Below are 16,634 nucleotides of genomic sequence, written 5' to 3'. Positions count from 1 at the left end.
TTTATCAAATAGGTTAAGTCTTTCAGTTTAACCAGTCTGTAGGATGTAGTATTAAACATGGAGAATATCAGAACAGTTTGCTTTAAAAAAAAAAAAAATAACTGAAGTGAGTCAGTTTCTGAACACTGTGTCATTCATTCATCTACTCACGCCATCTGCCCAGTCTGACTAACAAAAGAAGGTCTGGATCTGCCACATGTTTTTTATTGACATTACAAAAGAAAATGATGTGGAAAAAATGTGAGTAAATTGCTACATCTGATATACTCTACATCTATAATTAGACTACAGACATTTGAATGATCAAGAGTGAAAACTGCTTTGATATTGTTTATTTTTCTTGTAAAGTCGAGCCTTTCCTTTGTGACTTTTAAGGGTTCAAAGCTTTTCCCTTCTGCCTTTTTTTAAGTTTCTTCCTTACTCATCAGTCTGACATTGAATCTTTTGTCAGTTTCATATTTTTGTTCTCCCCATAATTTTCTCAGTTTCTACCTTACTTCTTGGTAACTGTAGACAGCTGTCATGGATTCAATGATACCTTTAGATGAGGTTAGGGCCATACACTAACAAACTCCTTCTGACCGATACCTGCCACAGAATCTGTGTAAAATATTCCAACAAGTTACGTCACTAGCTGAGGAAAATAAGACCTGTTTTATAGGTTTAGAATCTCAGGGCACTGTGAAGGACAAGGAGGGTCAGCCGGAAACAAAGGGAGACTGTAAATTGTGTTTCGCTGCCAGGGAACATTATGGTGAACCTATAGTTTGACAACACTAGTTTTAGACCTTATAGGAAGTTTACAGAGTTGTTTACACACATAAGTATTCGGCACCTACACTAATGGACAAATAAAGCAGGGTTGTGTGTTGTGCAGCATGCAAACTGCTGATATTCTTCACTGATTTGAATCGGTGTTGAGCTACAGTCACTGTAAAACATGGAAATTTTTAACCAGCAACCACTGCTCATTAACTTAAACTCTTTAACCTCCTACTGTATTTCAATAAGAAGAGATCATTAGAGGGAATTTAACATGATTTATTGATATACTGAATTCAATTATGCTATTTGGCGATTAGATTCCAATGGCACATCATAGCAGTGACAGGAATTAGGGCCGGATGAGTGACTTGCATTAGTTGGGGATGGAGACAAGGTGGGTCGCATGGTTGAGTCTACAAGGAAGAATGAAATATGAGCAGTGCAATTTAAAGAACCTAGAGTGGAGGCTGATTGGCTTTAAGAAAGTGGGCAGAAAGATGATTGCCCCCAAGCACATTTGAACCCCAATGTCCAATTTGTTTGAGGAGTGTTGCTGTGTTCCACGCTCAGGCATGATTAAGCATGGCAATCAAAGAGGTGGGCCGATTGTGACTCAGCTGGACCTGAGCATAGTGTGTAGTGTGATCGTTAAGTCCCCCTCATCACTTAACTCCAGCAGTTCCTCAACAGCAGCTAATATTATAAAAATCACTGTGTTAGACAATTAAATTAGGAGACTCTTCATCCTGCCCTTCTTGCAGCATGCGACGAGATGTAATAGGCGTTAATCACTACACGAATTAGAAATCTATACAAAAACTTCAGAGCAACAATGGTAAATAAGACAGAATATCAGTAATGTTAGCCAATCAGTGTTCTGGAACTCATTGGGTGAATGGAAATAGTCATTCTGTCACATTATTCCAGTCTAATTGATATGTTAAAAGTCAATCAGCTCTTTCCATAGTGCACCTACCTCTCAACCTCCACACACTTCCTATTCCATAATCTGAATTTTGATAATAGCTAAGGGAATATTGATTTGATCTTTATAAATTATATAGATTAAGAGAAATATAGCTCTTTGTGGACTGGTTGTAGTTAGAGCTATTTGAGTTGAGGGTTGTTTATAGTCTTTTACTAATAATCAATTAACATGCCAAGTGTTTTCAGGAAGTATCAACATGTTTCCATGGCTATCGAATGATTAAAAGTATTGAAACAAGGACTTAGTGAGTTTTTGAATGACTTCAAGGACATAGATGGTGACTCTGGTTTACTGAAGTTTAAATGGAAAAAACGTTTGTTTTGTAGCTTAGAGTATTTCTCTTTTTATTGCTTGGTGAGTTTCCCTTTTGAAACAGCCTTGCAGACAATATTGGATCATTTTGTGTATTGATAACTGTCAGGTTTATATAGTGGATTGTCATTTATGCTTGGAAATATTTACTCATATATGCTTAGAGTTTTATAATTAGTTGTAGATTGATAGAGGTTTGAGCCGTAGTAGTCTGTGGAGACTCTGTGTGCCTCCCAGAGCACTCTGGCATGCACACACAACTTAAGGTCAGGAGAAAGGTTATATCTGCTCTTACTGATTTATGGTATAGGAGGACACCTACTCTGTATCTGGTTAAGTATAAGAGCCTTTTGTTCAGATGGACCGCTAGACTCCGGGCACCAGCTTTGGGGACTCTTCACAGGGTCACATCGTGACCCCCCCACACACGCACACACACACACACACACACACACACACACACACACACCTACACCTACACGACACACAGACAAGGTATTCTTTGTCCCCGTGTATACCTATGTAAGACATCATGTGTTAATGAACCTATACATACTCATGTAACCTCAATAAAGAGCAGTGTTACCAGGGGAGCCGACGAGAGCAACATAAAGAACTTTGCCTACTCGTGTCTTGCTTTGCTGTGCAATTGAATTGTCTTGAACATTCCAGTGAATAAGTTTATGTTACAAACCTATCAATAACCCTGTCACCAAAAAAAGAAGAAAAAAGTATATCTTGGCCAAATCAAGTGGCAGCTTCTGGGGCTGAAAAATGAAACCTAGCCATTTTGATTGACGGGTGCACCAGCAGGCTAGTGTAGCTGATAACCGTCTGCTAAGCTTGACTGCCACTAATCGGAGTTGCTGAGCTGGGGCTTTTGATTATATTTGTGCGTTTGGTGCCTTTGAGAGCATTTTTATGGAATTATATAACAAATAATGTGGCTTGCTGTATGCTACAGATGGTTGAAGATGGTGTCTCAATTTTGGTGAGTACACCATGGACACCTCAGACTTTCATTACAACTTGCCACCTACAGTAGCACAGTTCTGCAATGGTTGGAAGTATAAATGAGGGGAAGAATGAGGCGGACAACTCCACAACCTGTGTCTATAATGGGGTCTCCATATGAACTTGCTGATCTGGAAAAACAAGAAAGCATCTGTAAAAATAGGAGTCTCTATTTCCTAAGAAAGTTGAAATCGTCTAATGTGTGCAACAATTTGCTGAAGATTTTCTAAAAAATAAATAAATAAATAATAATAATAAGTCAGTTGTGGTGAGCTTTGAGTATACATTTATGTGGTCGGCTGGGGGAGCAGAGGGGAGCACCGTCAGGTCTGGTGATACAGTCAAACTAACTAAACTGATTAAGAAGGCTGGCTCTGTGACTGGCTGCAAATAAGACACATTTCAATACACTTTTGGATAATCCTTGACCGCCAGTACTTACTGGACAGACAGCAGGGCACCTTCTATAATAGAGCTTTTCAATTCCACCACAAGGACCGATACAGGCAACACTGTCTAGCAGAGAATAAGCTGTTCTTTCAATTTAAGGTTTGATTGCAGTTTTAAATTTCTATTTAGCTAAATTTATTTTTTAAAATGTGTTAGTGTTGTTGTGTTGCATGCACACAGTTTGCTATTTGAGCTTGTGCTCCAGCCCTAATTCAAATATGATAGCTTTTGGCTTAAGAAAACACTCCATGATGTCTAGGTGGCTATGTCTATTTATATACAGTCTATGTTCTGCATCCAGCATATGGTACACTACTTTCAGCTTACAATGTGAATGTCCTACGAATTACAGGTCACTACTATGTTACTACTGCATCACATCAATACGCATTGCATGTACTGTTTGTACTGCTTAGATGCACCATCGAATACAGCATAACTATTACTGTCAGTTGGTGAAATAGCTGGTTTCTCTGACAAGAAGAAAATACTGCTAGGCACATGTTGTAATGCATTGGAAGTGATGTGCTCAGATCTTTTTTTTTTTTTTTTTAAATAAAGCCGAGATGTATTGTTTCCACTGCAGATATCTTCAGAGAGTGGGTGTGTTTGGAAGCCTCTCCTAAGAGATCTGTGAAAGGAATATCGGGAAATATGTGATATGCTTAAAACGTTGCCCAAGCAAATTGAGTTCAAAGAACTAAACCAAACTTGACATTCAAACAAAATCTGCTACATCCCACAGTCATGAAGATTATATAAAAACTGGCTGATGAAACTGTAACAGATTTTTCTGTGCAGCAAAATGTGTTTTGCCTACTTTGACTGAGCTTTGATCAGAAAATGTCTGGATGGTGAGATCTCTGAATAGTTTTTTCATCCTTCAGCAAGTGTTTGTGAACTTGTCCCAAAACTTCCACCCTGGTTGGTGAACAGTAAAGCATTAGCTAGTTAATCAAAATGATAAGTGGGTGTGTTTGAAGGCATGTACTTGCCACACATGTTAGGAGAAACGTGTAAGCCAGCTAAGGTTTTGTTTCTCATGTGTGTAATTGTAGTCAAAACAGTGACATATGGTTAGAGGTTTCCTGAGGGCCAAACATATATTTCTACCTAGACATTCTTTCATTTGTGCTATAGTAGGCAGTGTTTTGTGCTAAATAAGACTTCTTTTATAGATACAGATAAACTGGCCTCATGCTGACTGAGTTCTGGGGGAAAACAGAGTAAGACAGTGATAAAGTATCTTCAATTGTTCACTGGCTAAGGATTTTGTTATGCCATTTGGGTTGTACTTTTATAGAGTAAGGACAAAAATATATACTTTTTCATATAAATCCTTGGCCTACTTACATTAAGCACAAAGAGCTACATCCAGTGGGGAGGTTTCCAGTAATAATGCAGCCAGTGTTGCACAATCACAATCATGCAGGACCTATTGGTTCTTATTGTCTGCTTGATGTATCTAGAAAGTGGAGTTGGTAAAGCATGTGTTTCTTTTAGCCTTTGCAAATCCAACATGACTTTCTACTGAGCTCTGACTTGAACATTTTACTACCTATTATAGGTACCGATTTTTTTTTTTTTTTTGTTCCATATGATTGTCAAAGTCTAGGTTAATTTTGGAAACATGAAAATCTTGTTGGGTGGTTGTGTAGCAAAGAACCATTATGTCTCTCTTTCTGCTGCTTATGGGTTTGACATAATGTTGTTTCAGTTGTGTAGCTTATGCCCTTGTAAAGTGTCAAAATAAATGACTCATCATGCTTTTCCAGACAGAGAAAGATAGTCAGGATGTCATCATTATCTTTTCCTTAAAAAAAAAATCTCTTAAGCAAAGTAGTTAAGTCTAGAATTTATTCACCACTGACTCACCAAACTGTGTCTCTTTAGTTCAACAGTTTGTAGTTTAGTTAAAGTGACTTAAATAAAAGTGACTAGTGCATCGGAGCCAATTATTCGACTGATGGCAGTAATCTCCATTGAAATGAAAAGATTTAGCCATTATGCATGCTAATTCTAAAGAGTTGCATTCACACCCTGCTGGGAGAGTGGGAGGAACAGTGAAATCTCTTGCCATCCTGGCTCCTGAGCATTCACATTATTCCTAATTGATTAGCCTTATTATAGGCACATGGGAAATAAAAGTTTAGACTAAATTAGCTGCTTCTGTGTGTTACATATCTGTCTTTGTTAACAAGAGAAAACAGTCACAAAGAGTTGCCCCTTTTAATTAGCTGAATCAATTGCACCTGCTTTAATGTAAGATTTTATTTTGTCGTGACTGCACTTGTGACTTAGTAGTCATTCGTTTGTTCATCATTGTTTTGGGACTCTGCCTTGATTCTCATTTTACATCTGTCAGCATTGATTCTGCTTTCATTATTTATTTTATGTCTTTTGTGATTACCAGCCTGATGGCGATTATTATCATGGTTTCAATAAGCTAGTTAGTCCTTAGTGTATAGATATGTTCCCTTCCTTCACTTTATTCAGTGCCAGGTTGTTGCTGTTTTCTAGAAAAACCAACCAAAACAAAAGCATGATTAAAAGTGACTATAAAACTTATTTTAAGCATTTATAATTTCAGTTGGTAATATCACCACACCACCACAGGATATTTATCATAATTTCCACACATCCAGATGAGGACAAAGGTGATTATGGACAATGGGCAAGACAAATCGAAACTTAGGAGCAACAACTCTCATCAGATTTTGTCTTCTGACACCCTTTGAATGACATCAGCATTAAAGATTTTGGCAGCCTGCATCATTCCCTAGCAAACGTTTAAGAAGAACCGAACAATTTCACAGGTACTGAATTGTAAATAACCTCCAACCATCAGAGATACATGCATATTAATATGAAAGCAATAAAACCAGTTATTAAGTTATTAGTTGCTATTTAAATGCAAGTGCAGATAAGGTAGCAGTATCTCTGACAAAGACAGATGGATATCACTGTCTCATAAAAGTATTTGGGCATTTTATGAGACAGTGATGATCACTTCTGAGCCATCATAAAGCCCTATTAAAGACTTGAACAGAATGTGAAATTAGATGTTAAAAAAATCTCAGCCTTGGCCCTGATAAAACCTGAGAAAGACACGTCTCTTCATCAAAAACTTGTCAGTGACCTGAAAAAGTGTCTGCCTTGATTAAAAAGTATTGATTGAGAATGGAAGGGGATCTGGGCTATTTTCTGTCAGCCAGAAGTGAAAAAAACAACCAAACTCTCAGCTTTCTATGGTGTTACGACGTGCACTGTCTGCCTAACCTGCCGTTTAGCCCATTGAAAGCTCAAGGGCTTCTTAGATACAGATTTGATTTTAAATAGAGCCTTCTGTGATTGTCACTGTCAAACACATACAATGGGACTTAGTTTGACAGTAGTTGTATTTGAATACGCTCTCGTATAACAGCATGGGTAATGTCTTTTATTCCTTTCTTCTGTTTTTTCATCTTTGGCACAAGAAAAAACAAAATGAAATGAGTTATCATTATAACATACATTTGTGCCGACAATAGAAACAGAAACAGACAGACAGTACATTCTGCAGCCTACACAACCTCTTCAGTTTTGAGTAACAGTTCCTGGATGTGCTGTTGACAGTGATGATTAGAACCACAGCTGTTTGTTCTCTCAGAGCTGGTATGACTCAGAGCTTCACGTCTATCTAATATGTGAAACACTTCTCATATGCTGGAACTTATATCTGCTATCGTCCCTCAACTCCAACTGGCCCAACTGTCTTTATTGCTTATTGACTTGTCGGCAGTTTACATGAATACCATGCCATTGTGTAATGCATTTAGAAGGCTTCCTGTTAACTTTCCTATAAAAGTCAATCTGAAATGCATTGGCCAGTCCAATAAATAAAGATAAGGTTGGATCACCACCTGAAGATTGATTATCACCTAAAAATTGATGTTGAAGAATAGAGCAAAACCCAGAAATGTGTTCGTTGTATAGATACTGCATATTATTTGTGTCAGTACTTTTATGAGTTCAGTGGAGGCTATACACATTTGTAGTGCTTCCATCAAATAAGCAATTTCGGAGGGTGGGTAGCCTGATACAGGTTTCCCCCCTTAGGGCTTATGCTATCCGCTCACTGCTGAGAATATTCAGTATTAGAAACTCCCATACTTGACCTGATTTTCTGCTCTTGACAGTACATGCCAAACTGCTGTCCCTGTGCACTACACTCTCAAGACCTGAATGGTGTGCAAGACTAAGTACTCAGACTTGTGCCTTTAAGTATTACATATGTTTAGGGTCCAGATAAGACTGTAGAAACCATCCAACCATGCAAACCTCCAAGTTGTACTAGAGGATGGTTAAAAGTGTGGTGTGATGGGGATAAGGAAACAAAAGCAGGATTCAATGATTGGGGTTTGGGAAACACTGGTTTTAGGCAAGATAGTTGGATATACTACTTTCCTATATCCACATCATATCCTTGCACCTAACCACATATAAAAAAATCAGTATTCCAACCACTTTTAAGTAAAGTGATAAAATTATAACGTGGTGTATGCCTGGGTTTCATTTATAATAGACAGTAATTTATTACAGAGAGACTAGGAAATGAGCAGCTTTAATGAAGACCAAAATATCAGATAAGTGGGTAGCAACATCAAAACTTCTTGACTTGTGGGACACTGTCAGTCAGCCTGAAGATCTGAAGAGGGACAAAACATTATTTGGTGATAAGTTATGTGGCAAGTCAGACTCACACAGGCTCTATGCTTGTACATTAAATGTATCTATATCATTGTTGGAACCAAAATATTAGAAAATGTCATAATGTTTTGGCTCATTAGTATATACTAGCAGTAGACATAAATTGTGATTTGTATTGATCCCATTTGAACGTCACTCCTCAAAAGAATGAGCTGGTTCATGGCAAGCTGTGCAAATTCATGGTCTTGAGAGGATTTATAAATACAAAAACCTTTTAAAACTTTAAAACTGACCAAATCTGACAGGGGGATTTCCCTGCAATGTACAGAACACAATTGTGCCCCCAAAAGATCAATCCATCGGTACACAAACAGCTGTTTCTTGAGCTTTACAAAAGTCTCCATTGTTGTGCAATCCCCACATTGTAAAAACTGCAATGTCTATATGATTGCATACATAACATTTGCAAGTTGATTCCTCATACGTCTCAATCTAAATTGAGTTAAACCGGATTAAATGGTATGTAGAAAGTAGCATTGCACTGAACAAATTAATAATATTGCTGTAAGGGGACATTTTTCAGCAAAATGACTAACTATTCTAATGAGAATAATATATCCTCAAATCGCTGCCAGGGTTTAATGATGGCAATGATTGTCAACAGCAAAAAACTGTTTCCTAAACACTGTTTAACACAACAGGTGACCATCTAGATTACACAATCTTAATTACACTGAAAGTGGTATCACTGCTGGAAAATTGAGTTAGTGAAATTTGAGTCACTATGTGATGCAAGGATTCAAACAAAACTCAGAAAACATCAGACTTACTTATTGCATACTTTATTGTACATTTCGATTTACACCGGTATTTCCTATTAATATAAACCTGATATTCATATATCATATATAAGTGACACATTTTATTTTCTAGTGTTATACATAAAGCAAACCCAAAGTTTTTCCTTCGCAAAAAACACTGACATTTTTGCTCTGGCACTTCAGCTTTGTAGTGTTTGTTTCAATTACCTTCAGTTTGGAACTTCAATTAGGAAGTCTGTGATTGGCTTAAGCTTCCACATGACTTAGTTTAGAATGGCACACACCCACATTATGTCCAAGTCATGATGAAGTTGTAATTGTTCCAGTGTTAGAGCAAGAGAATAAAACATTTTTAAAGTTTTCATCATTTTGTGAAGACAGAAACCTTAATAATTCAAGTTTGAAAGCTAAATAAGAAGGTGAGCAAACTGACTAAGAAGCCTGAAGACTCTTGAAAAAAACCCTCAGAACTCAATTGCAGAAATAAGAGAACCTCCTTGAAGCATGGCCTTGTCATCAGTGCTCTATTAATCTGGCCTTTAGTGGAGTGGCTTTAAAGATAGCACTAGAGCAGGGCATATGACAGCCTGCCTGGAGTTTGATGAGTGGCATTTAAAGAGCTTTTAAGGGTACAAAGAAAAACATTATACGGGCTGAGGAGGAAGCATGAATTCTTTAGGCTAAAGCTACAAGGGTAACAGGCAAACATTACACATACTGATCATCATGTCATTAGGTCTATCCCTGCTGGAAATATGATGGGGAATATCTGACAAGAGGGGTTATTCACCTTTTAGCAAAATATTTAACCCAAGCCTTCACAGCAATGACTTAGTTCAGAGCAGGTGCATGAGTCTGTAGGGAAGGGAATGATTTTTAGTACCCAAAACATGTGTTCTATTTATATCAACTAGATCTTTTTGTGCTACATGAGTGCGTTTTCATGAAGCTTCAGCATGTATAAGGCAAGTGTGGGTGTAATACTGGCAAACTTGTCATATTGTATCATTTGAAGTGAACAAAGGGAACAACCATAGGTTAAACCATCATTCAGGGGCCACTGGGTCATTAAGATATCCAATGAATGCTTCCAATTAATGCAAAGCAAGACATTTCTTCTTTAAAGTCTATTAAAACTTAGAGAATCAGAACAGATCGGCAAATAAAATGTGCAAATCTATTTCATTTCTAGTTTCAGTTAATAGAAAAAAAGGAGAAAAGGACATCTTTTTATTTTAGTGTGACTGACTACTGACAAAACCTCTAATGTTTTCCTGATCAAAGGAACTATTGATAGAGGGATGTGTTTTTCTTCCTCTAATTAGCTGGTGACACATATATTGTACTGCCAGACAACAAAAGCCCCACTTCATGCAAATGTGGAGCAACTTTTCATTTGCCTCATCAGAAGAGCTGACTCCATGCTGATGCTGAAGCTAAATATAGAGCCAGCCCTATTTATTCATTCATGTCTCTCTGGGGTGTTTTCTGGTATTTTTGTGCTTCAGCATCTTGTTTTTTGCCATCAGCAGCTGGATTTACAGCGCTCGGCAAACAGAAGGCAGCTTGTTATCAACAAACATCACTGTTTGATCAAAGGGAGGGAAAGCAATGCAGTCATATTTCACTGACTGACAGCATTCTGAATTTTTAATGGAATACTTTATGGGTGTTTTCAATAAGTTAATCACATGCGACACAGCCCAACCTTTGTATGTACAGTCATTTACAGGCTACTTTACTATTAACATCTCTTCTTATGTCAGTGAACTTTGTTTAATGTAATGAAATTTTCAGTTCTGCCTGTAAATCAGCTCACTGAAGGCTTGACCAAACACGAAAGGGGTGGACAGTTTGGAACCAACCCATATGCAATTCATTTTTTTTTTTTTATCGCCTCTCAGCGTTCTCAATTATTTATTATTAATTTAGCAGTTTTATAATATAAATAGGATTAAACAACGTATAGAAGACTTTTTTCCACGGGGTCACTGGGTAAATCCAAGAGTATTAAAAGGATTTTATGGTACAGAAAGATGTGTTTATTTATATGGTTCCATGTCCATCTTTTTGTGATTGATTTAATCATTAGGGCTTTAAATACTGCATGTCAAATGCTTAGTCAGAGTGGATTTATCCCTCTAGCAGAGGGTGGATTATTTTAATATTCCCAAGTTGCTAGACTAATTTAGATCTCATTTAGTAGTCATATTCTTTCTCCTCTTTTTTCTCTGTGTGAAGTGTAACTTTTCTGAATAAGGTGGAATGATTTTGCTAAACTTAAAAAAATGCCTGAAGCTTGGCAACACCAGCATAAAGAGCTTATATAAAATGACCATTGGAAAAAAAATAGAAAGCCATCAGGAGAAAACTCTGCAGAAGCTCATCAAATGAGTTTTCTACACATAGGTACTGGTAATTTCTTTGACCATACTATACAAACAGCAATGTAGACAATGTAGAGTTTCTCTTTGTGATGTAATTTTTTTTATGTACAGATAGCACTAGGATAATAGGATGATTCTCCAGCAGCTTTCTTCTAAGATTTATTTGAAATAAACTAGAATACTGTATCAATCACACAGCATTTTAAGATGCATTTCAGGTTTAGACTTGAGTATTCTAAGACCCTAGGAAGTATTTATTTATTTATTTTTTTTACTCGATTTCATCAAGTACATTTATAGAAGCAGCTGACCTTGATTCCTGCAAGATTCCATCTAGGACAAAGCAATATATAAAAGAAGAGCCAAGTATGTTCTTCCCCATCGCTTGCTGCATTGCGAATCCTGTCCAAATGGGGCTTAAGAAGGTATTAAAGAAGTGACTCCTTGATTAAACTGCTCGAAACTTCCATTAATGAAATGTCACCAAGAGACATTGCAAAGAAATAAGGAGATCGCCCCCCCAAAAAATTAATTAATTAATTAATTAATTAAAAGTTAAAAATTTTAATTAAAATTTTTCTCTCTTCCGTTGCAAATTGGAAAAAAAAAAAACTTTAAAAGTTCTGCTGAACTTTTAAACTACTGAAGAACTCAATCACTGCACAGGCTGTTTCATCAAGATATATTCATGGTACTTACATTTAATTTACTTACTATGTGGAATTTTCAGAATTACATACATGGCATTATTGGATCATAATTATTAATTTTTTGATGTAGATATCTCTTTAATGTTGTAGATGCTATTGATTTTAACTATGTATACATTGTTCAATAGCATGATCTATAATATTGCAAGTAATCTGCAAAATAAATAACTCAGACTTTAACAGAAATAACATGTAGGACAAAGTACAATAACTGAATTCAAAATATTTGGAAACACCTAAAGTACAAGTACATTAAATATGAGTTCCTGAGTAAATGTGCTCAGTTACATTCCCGGTCCTATATGTGGTCTTATGAAATTGTATTGGGAATTGAAAAGTTCATAATACTCTAGTCTAATGGCTTTGGTGACAAAAACAATTTACTGTCAAATAATATAAACAAGCAAACAGAAAAGTCTGGCCTCCGTATTTTCTCTAGACTGCGGAAATGCTTAAAGAAATTGTAATTATTGGTAAAAGTGAAACCGTTAAGTAATGTTGATGTCATATCAACATCAGCAATGTCAATTCCTGAGTTTAGTACAAGTTTCACTGCTGTATACCCCAGAAACTTTGACAGATAAAACAGATTTGTCGTTTCCTCCTTTAGTCTCCTGAGCCTGTAAAGATGCAATGAAAAATGTTGATAAGACAACTTGAAAACACAAAACATATTGTCTGGTGGGCAAAAATGAGGAGAAAAAAATAAAAATGTTTGTGTTGCACAAATATTCTTTATAGAAATATCCTTTATTCTCCCTTATCAGGGGAAATTCAAGTGTTCCAGCAGCAAAGTCAAAGGTAGATGTGCAGATTCAGACAAAAGTAAAGAACAGAAAAATAAAATAGTGACTGTACAGTAAGTGAGGACAATTTTCAACATGAGAATTTTTTTTAAATGTACACAATGTGCTGTATATTTGTACTTAAACAAAACAACAGGCTTTTTACAGAAAATGGAAAAACTGTGCCAATGACAGCAGGGATGTAAACAACTTTTTCTGTTTGTTGGGAGCACTGATGGTTATAAAGTCTAACAGCTGATGGGAGGAAGGACCTGGAATAACGCTCATTTGTGCACCTACGATGCAGCAGTCTGTCACTGAAGGAGCTCTCCAGTTCTGCAACAGCTTCATGCATGGGGTGGGAGACATTGTCCAAGAGTGATGTTGTTTTTGCCAGAGTTCTTCTGTCTCCTACCACCTGCACTGCACTGGGTCGAGGGGCCATCCTAGGACAGAGCTGGCCTGATGAGCTTATCCAACTGCTTCCTCTTAGCTTTAGATAAGCTGCTGTTCAAATAGACAACGCTATAGAAGATGCCTGAATCCGCCACAGAGTCAAAAAATATCTCAGTTTCCTCAGCAGGTAGAGTCTGCTTTGAACCTTCCTGTAAAGAGCATCAGTGTTGTGACTCCAGTCCAGTTTTTTGTTCAGGTGAACACCCAGGTACTTATAAGAGTCCAATATCTCAATGCCAGTTCTCTGGATTTCCACTGGTGTCGGTGTGGTGGATCTACGCCTGCGGAAATCCATCACCGGCTCCTTGGTTTTCTCTGCGTTGATCAGGAGATGGTTCCACTGACACCAGTCCACAAAGTCCCGAATCCACTGTGTGTACTCTGAGTCATTCTCACCTGTAATGAGGCCAACTATGGCAGAGTCATCAGAGAACTTTTGTTGATGGCAGCCTGGGGAGTTGATAGAAAAGTCTGCAGTTTACAGGATGAACAGGAACGGTGCCAGCACAGTTCTCTGCAGGGCCCTGGTACCGCAGACCAGCCTGTCAGAGACGTAGCCCTGTGTTCTCACATACTGTGGGTGGCCAGTGAGGTAGTCCAGTATCCACTGTGACAGGTGATGGTCCTCTCCTGACAGCTCCAGACCATTCGGGATGGTGTTATAAGCACTGGAGAAATCAGAGAGCATGATCTTCACAGTGCTTCCAGACTTCTCCAGGTGAGTCAGAGCTCAGTGCAGGAGGTAGATGTTGGCATCATCCACCCCGATGCTGGTAGGCTGATTAGTAGGTACAGCAATCAAAGGTGCAGCCATCATAACCAAAAGCCTTATGTACCTGGACTGCTTTTCTATACACAACTGCTCAAATCAAAAGTCTCTGAATGTGTTTCAGTGATAGAGCAGCAAAGACAAATGAACCATCAGTCTTGTCTCCATTATCTGTTTTAACACACACACACACACACACACACACACACATATGTATGTGTAAATAGCTGTTAGACATTTCTAAGTCATAAAGGATTTAGCGCTTGAGTGTTTGACAAACATTTAACGCCTACAATAGTGCAAGAATGTGACATACAGAGGTTGCTTATTAGCATAATGCAGCCACACTGACCAGCTCCAGTGTGGCTACAAACCTTTATGATACAAATGTAGGTGAAGCTACAACAGCTGAGGGAATTGTGAAAGCAAAGAAATGGCCTAATGACTTGATGATTCGATCCAAGCAACCATTTATTAAATTTAATCATAATATAACTATCAGAATTAATAGCACTGGAAAATTTGACTTTACACACAGCATTTCAAATGTGTTTGAAATTATAAAGCAGTTTCAGAATTATTGTACTTAAAGATCCTCAACCAAGCATATTTGCAAATGCTTAAAAAATATTCTGCTTTGAATATTAATTTGTATTTGATACGTGTGAAGCATTTCTAATCAGGTAATGGATTAATTTTTTTTGTAAAAGCATTGATCCTCGCTGAAATGATGCATAATGAATGGATGATTTTCCTTTTAAAAACTTGTTTAAAGATATTTCATACATCAATTTTTGTGACTGTTTGTGTCTAAGTCACAATTGTAAAAGGCATCCTAGAGAGGAGGCTTCCAAATCTTCATTTCAGTTACTGTCACTTGATTCATATGGAGAAATTTTTCTTTAATGCACATCATCCATCGTCAGTGTAAGCAAAACACACAAGCTTATACAGTTCAAATATGGTTTTTGCTGGGTTCTTTAGAGAATGGTCCCGAACAGAATACTGAAAAAAGTTAAATGGGGAGACAAGCATCTTACTTACTTACCTAAGCTGTTTATGTTAAAAAAAAAAAACATGTTAGAAAGGTTATAAGTACTGACTTGTATGTGTTTGCATGTCTGATGCTTTCCATGACTCACCACCTCACTCTTCTAGCCAACATTTAACCTAATATGGGAGGAAATTAGAGCTTCCAGAGAAAACCCACCCAGGTCAGAGGGCATAACGTTCTATAACATTCACACCTCCAAACTTTGTAGTTGTGAAGCAACTGTCATACCTCTACTTTAAAGCATTAAACCTTATGCCTTGAAGGTAATCAAAAGTAAGATTTAAATTATGCTTACTATATTTTCAGTCATGATTAACAAACACACACACTGATAAGCACAAAACCAGAAATGGCACTCAAATACAAAAGATATCCGAATAGGGAAAGTGTTTTCTGCCGATGAAGTGTTAAATGAGACATTTTTGGTTTTTTTCACTTGACTGTCTGTGATTAACTAAATGTAGTGTATGGCCGTCACACTGAAAGTACCCTGGGGCTTTGGAAACTACAAGTTAGTCCCATGACTACGAAACTACTTGCACTTAACTAACCCATTACTCAACTCAAATTTAATCCATAAATTAGACAGGACTTAACCTTAATTATTCCCTGTTTTTATTAATGGACAACAAATGGCCTTTCAGTTAATAAGCTTTTGCTGTTAATAAAAATGCCTTGACGTTAATTAAAAATCTGTCTCGATGACAAATGTATGCATTTGTCATCTGTGTGAAAGGCATTCAAACAGCCTAGTTTATTTTAAACAAGCTCTGTTTTAAAAGCGGTTGTCAAGTGATGCTTTTAGGGTACAAGCTATCAGACATATAATTCACTGAGTACATTTCAATACCTCAGGGATGTTCTGTAAACCGTAAAATGCAAGAGTCAAAACAACACCATAGTGCCGTTTTCACCGAGTGGTTGTTTGCCAAAAAGAAAAAGAAACAAAAGAGACTGCATGCCACGAGCAGAGGTTAGAAAGAGAGATCCCATGTATTCATACTGTATGGGCTGACCTTTGAAAATGCCAGCCTTTGTCGTCAAGGAATGACCCTCTGGCAAAGGAGAGCAGTTTCACTGCTGCAGTGCCTACATGCATAATGTGTCCATCAGCTCGGACCCGTGTTCTTTTACTGAGAACTTGGTGTGAAGGAGCTGTTTAAAATGAATGAGTCAGTTGGTGTTTTTGTATGCAAATGAATAGCAGTTAGTGTAAACAGGGTAGATAATGCACAGGACAGGAGATGAAATGAGCTTGTTTTGGGAGTTCATTTTGGGTCTAATACATTTTAACATTTACAGTACATCGAGTGTAATAGACGCAAGTGCATTTTAACCTGACAGCAAAAATGAAAACAGGACCTGGAGGTGCAGCGTCTTTATAAAAGCCTCCTCTCAATACTCTTCCTAAACACATTTTACAACAAGAAAGAA

The 16,634-nt window shown here is 37.3% G+C and overlaps 1 protein-coding gene and 1 long non-coding RNA gene across 5 annotated transcripts in view; one reads left to right on the top strand and one right to left on the bottom strand.

The window, feature by feature from the left end:
- Positions 1 to 16,634, top strand: part of LOC120739480 (leucine-rich repeat and fibronectin type-III domain-containing protein 2) — a 134,169-nt gene that overhangs the window by 51,730 nt on the left and 65,805 nt on the right. The gene's annotated exons all lie outside the window — the stretch shown is intronic.
- On the bottom strand, positions 7,775 to 16,434 carry LOC120739482. Its single transcript, XR_005697228.1, has 3 exons — positions 16,321 to 16,434; positions 15,297 to 15,300; positions 7,775 to 7,786 (listed from the first exon to the last, which is right to left on the bottom strand). It is a non-coding gene; the product is annotated as an uncharacterized LOC120739482 (long non-coding RNA).

The sequence above is a fragment of the Simochromis diagramma genome, unplaced genomic scaffold (assembly GCF_900408965.1).
Source record: "Simochromis diagramma unplaced genomic scaffold, fSimDia1.1 OVJJ01000304.1, whole genome shotgun sequence".
NCBI classification, from domain to species: Eukaryota; Metazoa; Chordata; class Actinopteri; order Cichliformes; family Cichlidae; genus Simochromis; species Simochromis diagramma.
Note: the sequence above shows the minus strand (reverse complement) of the source record. Positions and strands in the feature narration are given on the sequence as shown.